The sequence below is a fragment of the Dipodomys spectabilis genome, unplaced genomic scaffold (assembly GCF_019054845.1).
Source record: "Dipodomys spectabilis isolate Male_0828 unplaced genomic scaffold, ASM1905484v1 ptg000871l, whole genome shotgun sequence".
Taxonomy (NCBI): domain Eukaryota; kingdom Metazoa; phylum Chordata; class Mammalia; order Rodentia; family Heteromyidae; genus Dipodomys; species Dipodomys spectabilis.
Window position 1 is genome coordinate 56768 of NW_024871548.1, and position 10733 is coordinate 67500.

Below are 10733 nucleotides of genomic sequence, written 5' to 3' on the forward strand. Positions count from 1 at the left end.
CTCCTGGGGGGAGGGAGGTGACACTTGCTGGGTTTTCTTCCCTCTGTGGGAAGAAGCCAGTGATCATCCTCCTGCATGCATTCATTCATTCCCTGCATGCATTCATTCATTCCCTGCATGCATTCATTCATTCCCTGCATGCATTCATTCATTCAGCGCCAAGACACATCCTTCCCACAAAGAACCCAGTGACCGCGTTCACTCCTCCCCCTCCCCTCCCCCCTCCCCCCTCCCCCCTCCCCCCTCCCCCCCTCCCCCTCCCCCCCCTCCCCCCTCCCCCCTCCCCCTCCCTCCCCCTCCTCCCCCTCCCTCCCCCCACTTCCGGTTTCTGCCGGCTCCTGGCAGGTGGGGTCTCTCGGGCTTCCGGCCCGGCCCGGCCTCGAACCGCGATCCCCGGGTCCCCCGAGCTGACCACCGGCCCCGGGCGCCCAGGGACCCACGCCCCACCTCCCCGCGGTGCCCGGATGGCCGACCGAGGCCCGGATGGACGGAGCGCGGGGCCCGGGTGCCCGCAAGACCCGGATGGTGGACTGAGGCCCGGATGGACGGGAGCGCGAGGCTCGGGTGCCCGCAAGACCCGGATGGCGGGTCGAGGCCCGGATGGACGGGAGCGCGGCTCTGCGCACGCGCGGGCCTCGGCCGCCGGCGGCCAGCGCCAGGCTCCGGCCGCTCAGCCAGGCGGTGCGGGTCCACGCCGGGCCGAGACCCGGACCCGGACCCGGACCCGGACCCAGACCCGAGACCCGGACCCAGACCCGAGACCCGAGACCCGAGACCGCGGGACCCCGCGCTTCCCCCCGACGCCGCCGCCCGGGCCGCGGCTCCGAGGTAAGAGCCCGTCCCGAAGGCGGCGCCCCGATCCCCGCCCGGACTGCCCCGATCCCCACCCCGAGCGCCCCGATCCCCACCCGGACTGCCCCGATCCCCACCCCGAGCGCCCCGATCCCCGCCCGGAGCGCCCCGATCCCCACCCCGAGCGCCCCGATCCCCACCCCGAGCGCCCCGATCCCCACCCGGACTGCCCCGATCCCCGATGCACCCCGATCCCTAACTTCCCGGGCTGCCCCGATCCCCACCCGGACCGCCCCCGATCCCCACCCCGGGCTGCCCCCGATCCCCACCCGGACCGCCCCCGATCCCCGATGCACCCCGATCCCCACCCCGGGCTGCCCCGATCCCCACCCCGGGCTGCCCCCGATCCCCACCCGGACCGCCCCCGATCCCCGATGCACCCCGATCCCCACCCGGGCTGCCCCCGATCCCCAATGCGCCCGGAGCCCCACCAGCAGTGCGCCCCGAAAGCTCACGCCCTGCGCCCCGCCGCTGCCCACACCCCGAGTCCCGGAGACCCTCGCGCGGGGCCCGGGGGGGGGCAGTCCACGATGGGACCCCCGCCCCCCTGCTCCCCGCCCCCCCCAGCCCCCCTGCCCCCCCGCCCCCCAGCCCCCCTGCCCCCCCCGCCCCCCTGCTCCCCGCCCCCCCGCCCCCCCAGCACCCCTGCTCCCCGCCCCCCCCGCCCCCCCCCCCGCCCCCCTGCCCCGCTCCCGCTCCCGAGGCTCCCCAAAGTTGTAACGTCTGCTCAAAGTGACCCTGGGAAAGCCGAGCCCGGCCGCTGCGGATGCTATTGGGGGACCCCACCCCCCGTGAATGGAGCGGGCGGCTCCTTCACCCCGAGACCCTTCCTATGCGCTGCACCCAGCCCCCTGCACACCCCCCCCCCCGCACCCCAGCTCCCCCGCACCCCACGTCTCCCCTGCACCCCAGCCCCCGCACCCCAGCCCCCCGCACCCCACGTCTCCCCTGCACCCCAGCTCCCCGCACCCCAGCCCCCCGCACCCCAGCCCCCCGCACCCCACGTCTCCCCTGCACCCCAGCCCCCCGCACCCCAGCCCCCCGCACCCCAGCCCCCCGCACCCCAGCCCCCCGCACCCCACGTCTCCCCTGCACCCCAGCTCCCCGCACCCCAGCCCCCCGCACCCCAGCCCCCCGCACCCCACGTCTCCCCTGCACCCCAGCCCCCCCGCACCCCAGCCCCCCGCACCCCACGTCTCCCCTGCACCCCAGCCCCCCCGCACCCCAGCCCCCCGCACCCCAGCTCCCCGCACCCCAGCCCCCCGCACCCCAGCCCCCCGCACCCCAGCCCCCCGCACCCCACGTCTCCCCTGCACCCCAGCCCCCCGCACCCCACGTCTCCCCTGCACCCCACGTCTCCCCGCACCCCACGTCTCCCCTGCACCCCACATCTCCCCTGCACCCCATCCTGCCCCCTCCCCAGTCCTCCCCCCTCCCCAGTCCTCCCCCCTCCCCAGTCCTCCCCCCTCCCCAGCCCCCCCTGCTCCCCAGTTCCCCCCTGCACCCCTGGATCAGCCCCAGAGCCTCACCCCGGTCCCGGGGGGGGGCCCTCGCTGTTAGGGCCTGAGGGGGCTGGGACCCCCCCAGTGTGTGTGAGTGTGTGAGTGTGTGTGTGTGAGTGTGTGTGTGAGTGTGTGTGTGAGTGTGTGTGTGTGAGACCCATGGTTCAAAGGCGTGCGTGTGTCTCGGGTCACACGGGTTGTCTGTGCGCTCAGGCTCACCTGGTCACTTGTGTCAGTTTGGGGGAACCCAGCTCCCCCAAGGCCGCCTCCTGTTCCCACAAAGTGAGGCCGGGACCGCGTTGTGTGGTTGTTGTGGTCATTGTGTCGGGCCTGGGTCTTGAACTCAGGGCCTGGGCGCCGTCCCTCAGCTCTTTCACTCAAGGCTGGCGCTCTACCCCTTGAGCCACAGCGCCATTTCTGGTTTTCTGGTGGTTCATGGGAGATCAGGGTCTCAGGGACTTTCCTGCCGGGGCTGGCCTTGAACCTGGATCCTCAGATCTCAGCCTCCTGAGTGGCTGGGATGCCAGGCGGGAGCCACCGGCGCCTGGCTTGGTATTTCACGGTGAACATACCATTTGTTTGTGATCCAAGGCACGGATTTCATTTTGTTTCAATTTCTAGCATTTTCCAGGGTTCAAGCCTCGGTGTCTTTCTGACACAGATTTTTCTCAGCTTTCAGTGTTTTGTGTGTTTTTTTTTGGGGGGGGGAAGACATTTCTACCCCTCCCCCTTTTTTGAGGTACCTGGTCTTGAACTTGGGGTTCATCGCTTGCTAGACAGGCGCTCTACCACTTGAGCCACGTCTCCAGTCCCCTTTCTAATCTACTGCACCACATACCCCCCCCCCCAGACTTTCTAATCCTTCTATACCCCTCTCTCCACTCATCTGCTTTTTCTTCTGTAACATTGGACTGGGACCAAGTTGGAATCAGAAAATAGTATGAAGAATAAACACTCCACATACTTGGGTTGTTGGGTTTTTTCTTTAAATTTTCCCCCTCAAGTTCCGTGTTTACTTGGAGGAAGTTTGATCTGGTGAGTGTATGCACACTCATTGGAGGTGGCCCGAGTGTGTGTGGTAGCTCTGTGTGTGTGTGTAAACTCAGAATAGATCGGGAGGCTGCAGCCCTGGGCCAGGCGTCTGGAGCCGGTGAAGGTTGGCTGTGCCCAGCTGTTTGCAGCTGTGAGCCATTGAGAACGCTTTTCTTTACGAGGAAGAGAAAAAAAAACAACCTGTAGCTTTGAATCCCAGCAACACGTTTACACCCAAGAACGGGGTGCGGTGAGGGGTGCTCGTGCTTCTGTGCTGTTCCCGGCTTGTTCTGGCTTTTCTAGATACATCCCTCGCCGAGATTTTACTATGCTACCGATGGGTTTCATTCCTTCGTGCCGGTCCTTGGATTCGAACTCGGGGCCTTGTGGTCTCTTGCTTGGCTTTCTCACTCGAGAGGCTGGCGCTCTACCACTTTGAGCCACGGCACCGCTTCTGGTTTTCTGGTGGTTCATGGGAGATCAGAGTCTCACGGACTTTCCTGCCAGGGCTGGCCTTGAACCGCGATCCTCCGATCTCAGCCTCCTGAGTGGCTGGGACGGCAGGCGTGTGCTGCAGGAGAGCTCCTGGCGGGGTCAGAGCCCCACGGGGAGCAAGCCCAGGCCTTTATCTTCCCTACGGTGCTCCCTGCCCTCCTCCACCTCATATCTCCACCCATGTCTGTCTGTCTGTCTCTGCCAGGCTCTTACTGGAATAGTTGAAGCACAGCTTCAAGTTTCTCCTTGAACTCCAGGGAGAAAACGACCTCAGGATGGGGGGTGGGGGGGGGTGGACTCTCTCCAGTGGTGGAGATTGGAGTTGACATTATCTAGAAATAACACGGGTGAAGGGAGATTTCACGCTGGGGCGGGAAGGAGCAAGGAAGACACCCCCCCCCACCCCCCCCCCCCAAAAAAAACCACCAACCAGGAGACTTTTCTGCGTTTCCTTTCCTTGAACTCGGATCCTGGCCGCCGTCCCTGGGCTTTTTTTTCTTTTCCCCACAACTCAAGGCTGGTGCTCTACCACTTGAGCCACGGCTCCACTCCCAGCTTTTGGATGCTCAGTTGGAGATGAGAGTTACAGACTTCCCTGACCAGGCTGCCTTGGAACCTCGATCCTCCGATCTCAGCCTCCCGGGAGTGGCTAGGATGAGCCCCCCCCCCCCCCCAGGATGATTCCCCCCCAAACTCCACCAGCCATGCCTGGGTGGTTGGTTGGTTTTAAACCACCGCCATGTTGTTCTCTAGGGTATAAAATGGTCTACTACCTGAGTGTTTACAGAATGCTTATTTATTTGAATATTCTACTTACTGAATATTTTCATAGTCTATTATTAGGCGCTCCGTTATTCGAACGCAAGAAATGTGTCTTCCGTCGGTCAGACACACGGGCAACGTTTTTTTCTTGGGAGAGGCGCTGGCTGTGTGTTTCTGGGGTGCCCGCGCTTCATTGGGTGTGACCTGGATTCTGGACATGGGGTAATTAGTCCATTGGATATGAAGGTGTTTTGTTCAGGGCGAGGGCGGAAGGTATTGCTGGAGCTTTCTTGTGCCTGTAACCGATTCTTGTGCAGTAGGACGCCTTGGAGCTCCGGCCTGTCATCCCAGAGACTCAGGAGGCTGAGATCGGAGGATCACCGTTCAAGGCCAGCCCAGGCAGGAAAGTCGGTGAGACTCTGATCTCCTAATGAACCACCAGAAAACTGGAAGTGGTGCTGTGGCTCAAGTGGTAGAGCACCAGCCTTGAGTGAAAGAGCTCAGGGACAGCGCCCAGGCCCTGAGTTCAAAACCTACAACCACACACACACACACACACACACATGCGCACACACACGCACGCACACACATGCACACACACACATGCGCACACGCACGCACACACACGCACGCACACGCACACACACGCATGCATGCACGCACACACAGGCACACGCACACACACAGGCACACACACACAGGCACACACACATAGGCACACACACACACACACAGGCACACACACACACAGGCACACACACAGGCACACACACACACACACAGGCACACGCACACACAGGCACACGCACACACAGGCACACACACACACAGGCACACGCACACACACAGGCACACGCACACACACACAGGCACACACACATACAGGCACACACACACAGGCACACACACACATACACACACACACAGGCACACACACACACAGGCACACGCACACACACAGGCACACGCACACACACAGGCACACACACACACAGGCACACGCACACACACAGGCACACGCACACACACAGGCACACACACACAGGCACACACACACAGGCACACACACACACAGGCACACGCACACACACACAGGCACACACACAGGCACACGCACACACACACAGGCACACACACACACGCACAGGCACACACACACACACACACAGGCACACGCACACACAGGCACATGCACAGGCATGCCCCCCATGGCTGTTCATGTCTGTGATTCGTCTTTGGAGTGACACTCCGCTCTTGGCGGGATGGGGAGCAGATGGTGGCTTGCGCATCCCGACCATGCGTGTGTGTCCGTGTGAGCGTGCCCGAGCCTCTGGCCCCCTCCACCACGAACCCGGCTGTGGGGTCAGCGGGGACCAGCGTGCGCCCTGCGCCCCCAAATTCCTGTCCCTTTCTAGGTAGCCAAGGGCCTGGTCTGGGGGGGTCTCTTCCCCGTGCCCTGCACACATGCGCGCACACACACACACTGCATGCACACACACATGCAGCACATGCACACATGTGCACACATGCAACACATGCACGCACACACATGCACACATGCAGCACACATGCACGTACACACACGCACATGCACACATGCAGCACAGAGATATGCATGCATACACATGCATGCACACTCACACACATGCACGCACACACATGCACACATGCAGCACACATGCATGTACACACATGCATGCACACTCACACACATGCACGCACATCTGGGAAGTTTAGAAATGGGAAAATCCTCACAACTTCACACTGTGAGAGCAATCAGCCAGAGACACACAGAGAAAGAGACAGACAGACAGACAGGGAGATGGAGAGAGGGAGGCAGAGGGAGAGAGACAGAGAGAAAGGGAGAGAGACAGGTGGAGAGGGCGGGAGAGTGTCAGCCATTAACAGAGGATCCATCTTTTTGCTTTTCCTTTTTTTATTTTTTGTCGGTCCTGGGTCTTGAACTCAGGGCCTGGGCGCTGTCCCTGAGCTCTTTCACTCCAGGCTGGCGCTCTACCACTTGGACCACGCCCCACGTTCAGGTTTTCTGGTGGTTCATGGGAGATCAGAGTCTCAGGGACTTTCCCGCCCAGCGCTGGCCTCCAACCACGATCCTCAGACCTCAGCCTCCCGAGTCTCTGGGATGACAGCGTGCACGCCAGCGCCCAGCTTTAAAAACAAAAATGACGGTGATTGCTGCACACAGCCCGAGTGACCTAGTTGAGCTGAGGCCAGCACCCTGCGTGGCCAGTCCTTCCCCCCCCCCCCCTGCAAGCACAGGGCCCCCGCCACCCGCCGGGATCAAACTCGCGGCCAGCTGGACCCGCAGCTCCGGCCTGGACCGGCCCCGCCGTGGACAGATGGAGGCCGGGTGGGTGAGCCCAGGCCTGGCCGGGCGCCCGGCCTCGGCCCCCGCCTCCCCCCAACCCCAGCTCCCGGGACACAGCATCCGCCACCCCACGGGTGTTTTCTGAGTTTTACTTGTGTCACTTTGTTCATGAGTGTTATACTGTGGTTGTTTCTGGGTTTCCGTGTGTGTGTGTGTGTGTGTGTGTGTGTGTGTGTGTGTGTCGGTCGTGGGGCTTGAACTCAGAGCCTGGGCGCTGTCCCTCAGCTCTTTAGCTCAAGGCTGGCGCTCTACCACTTGAGCCACAGCGCCACTTCCAGCTTTTTGTTGTTTTAATGGAGATGAGACTTTCTCTGTTTTTCCTGCCGGCCTCCAACCTCGATCCTCTGATCTGAGCCTCCTGAGTGGCTGGGATGACAGGCATGAACACCGGTGCCTGGGAGCCCATTTCTTTGTAAGAAATGGGATCCGATTTTCTTTCCTGGTTTGCGAGGCTGTGACACAGAGGGATTCTGGGGAAGTATTTTCTTTTTCTTTTTGGTTGGCCCTAGGTCTTGAACTCAGGGCCTGGGCGCTGTCCCTGAGCTCTTCAGCTCAAGGCTGGCGCTCTACCACTTGAGCCACAGCGCCACTTCCGGCTTTTGTTTAATGGAGGTCAGAGCCCAGACCCACTCACCAAAGGCAGCAAAGAGGCAAGAAAGAAGCACACACAAAGGTTTGGCCCCCTCAAGAACATTCTGGATGGTTTTCTGGCATGGAGCCCAACCGCGTGCTCTACATTTTTGTCTCCTGTTTGAGGCACCGGGGAACTCGAACTCGGCACCTCCAGACCTAACCGGGCTGATACTGTGCCCTCCGAGCCACGCGCCCAGCCCCTTTCAGGGCTTTTCCCAGTTGGGAGCCTGCGGGTCCAGTGGTCTCTGGAAGCCCGGCTGGCCTCGCACCGCGATCCTCTGGCCTCAGCCTCCTCCCTGGCCCGGGGCCCCGCCGGCCTGGCCCGGCGGTTGGGACGGAAGGAGTGTGTGGGCTTTCCCCCGTGCGACGCCCCGCATCACCCCGAGCGACCAGGGCCTGCGACCAGGAGATTTAGTCACGAGGAAATCTGTGGCCAAAGGAGATTATGTTCTAATTCAGGACGGCGGCTCTTCCTGCGTGAAGCTTCACAGATGCCCACTGAGGGGCAGGAGGGGTTGTGTGGCGTCCCGGGTCGGCCACTGACAGGGCCTGGCCCAGGGGCTCCGAGACCCGCCCCGGTGGCTCCCGCCTGCCATCCCAGCCACTCGGAGGCCGAGGGCGGAGGATCGCCGTTCGAGGCCAGCCTGGGCAGGAGAGTCCCTGCCCCCAGCTGGCCTTGAACCGCGATCCTCAGACCTTCTGCCTCCCGCGTGGCCGGGATGGCAGGCGTGAGCCGCGGCGCCAGGCGCATGGTGAAGCCAGGGTAGTTGAGGGAGAGGGAGGGAGGCGGCCGGTGGGTAGTGAGCGGCGTGACGGTGTCTGTGTGTGCGCACACACGCGTGTGTCCGGCTGCTCCTCCAGCCTGGCCCGGGATCCCTTTATGGGGGGGAGGTAGGAGGGGGACCTGTCGCCTGGGCAGCAGTGGCCGCCGGGCGGGCCACGCCTGTGTTTGCTTAGTACCGGCCTCAGCTCAGCAGCATCTCCGCCACGGGGAAGCGGGCGCTGGCGGCGGGAGGGGGCGCCGGACCCCGGTTCTGTGATCTCCGGCGAGTCCTGGCCCCCCCTGAGCTGAGTCCTTCCCCCGACCCAGGCAGAGACGCAGGTCTCAGGACTGCGAACCTCCTGATCTCAGCCTCACACAGGCCTCAGAGCCACGGTGCCGAGTCCGCCAGGCTCTTCCCGCCAAGTGACCAGCAAAAAGCCGGAGGGGGCGCTGGGCTCAGGCGGCAGAGCGCCAGCCTCGAGCGGCAACAAGGCTCAGGGACAGAGTTCAAGCCCCAGGACTTCACACACACACACACACACACACACACACGTGTGCGCTCACTCCCCGAGGAGGCAGAGCGAGCCGCAGGTGGTCCACGGCAGATGAGTCTCACGGACTTCCCTGCCCGGACTTGGCCTCCACCCGCGATCCTCAGACCTCGGCCTCCCCGAGCAGCTGGGATGGCGGCGGCCGGTCGGTTGACACGGCTTGTGAGTTCAAAGACAATCCCAGCCTCTCCCTCATTCACATATAGACCTGTGTGCGTGTGTGTGTGTGCGTGTGTGTGCGTGTGCGTGTGTGTGTGTGCGTGTGTGTCTGCTCCAGGCCAGGATGAATCAGAACGCTTCGTCCTGACATCTTTATGAGTCTAAAGTCCAAGGCTGGAGCTCCAGAGAGACTGAGTCAGCCGTGAGTCAGAGCCGGGCAGGGCGGCCCTGGTTTACGACCTTCCCTAAAGGGCCCCGCAGTGGGTGCTGGGAGCCTCAGTTTTCCCCTTCCCCTCCCAAATCGGGTTCATCAGAGTTCCCAGAAATGCTGTTTCCCGAGGAACCATGGGGAAACAAAGCCCGGGGCACATTGGTTCCCGGCGGCCTCCACCCGGCCCGCCCGCCAGAGACGGACAGGCCAGCGACTGGAATATTACTAGCCCCTCAAAAAGGAGCAGCAAGCCAGACCCCTCCTCTGCAGACGGGGAGGGACTGCAAGATGATGATGATGATGGTGATGATGATGATGGTGATGATGATGATGATGATGATGATGATGATGGTGATGATGATGATGGTGATGATGGTGATGATGGTGATGATGATGATGATGATGATGATGATGATGATGGTGATGATGATGATGATGATGGTGATGATGATGATGGTGATGATGGTGATGATGGTGATGGTGATGATGATGATGATGATGATGATGATGATGGTGATGATGATGATGATGGTGATGATGATGATGATGATGATGATGATGATGATGGTGATGATGATGATGATGATGATGATGATGATGGTGATGATGATGATGATGATGATGATGGTGGTGATGATGATGATGATGATGATGGTGATGATGATGATGATGATGATGGTGATGATGATGATGGTGATGATGATGATGGTGATGATGATCATAGGCCCAGCTGCTGAATCTCCTCTGCTTGTCTGAAATTGGGCAGAAATTAGCTTCCAAAAACACATGGAGATGTTGTGGTTGTGTTGTTGTTGTGTTGTTTGCTCCTGGCTGACGCTGGTGGCTGGGACTCAGCGCCTAACTTGCTCCTGGCCGGTGTACCACCACCCTAGCCTCGCCTCCAGGACAGCTTTTTGCCGACCGCAGGTGGAACCGCTCAGGTTTCTATTTTTTCTGTTCCTGTCTGAGCTTGGCTTTGAACTGCGATCCTCTGGCGCTCAGCCTCCCGGGAAGGGAAGGTGACAGGCGTGGTGGGCTCCTGGCTGTTTTTTTTTTTTTTTTTTCCTTTAAACTAAAGCTATGTCCAGCCAGGCGCTGTGGCTCCCGCCTGCCATCCCAGCGACTCAGGAGGCTGAGATCTAGAGGATCGCGGTTCAAAGCCAGCCCGGGCAGGAAAAGTCTGTGAGACTCTGATCTCCAAGGAACCAGCAGAAAACCAGAAGTGGTGCTGTGGTTCAAGTGGTAGAGCGCCAGCCTGGAGTGACAGAGCTGAGGGACAGCGCCCAGGCCCTGAGTTCGAGACCCACCACCGCCCCTCCCTGCAGAGGAATGTGAGCTCCTCTGGCCCCCGCGTGAGTCATGGCGGTTGTGAAACATAAATGAC

At 61.5% G+C, this 10733-nt stretch overlaps 1 protein-coding gene across 1 annotated transcript in view; it reads left to right on the forward strand.

Annotated features, from left to right (window-relative positions):
• The first annotated feature begins 780 nt into the window (after positions 1-780).
• The window catches only part of Eps8 (epidermal growth factor receptor pathway substrate 8), a 49135-nt gene continuing 39182 nt past the window's right edge, over positions 781-10733 (forward strand). The window contains 1 exon segment of the mRNA XM_042673481.1: positions 781-828. The gene's annotated coding sequence lies outside the window, so the exon portion shown is untranslated.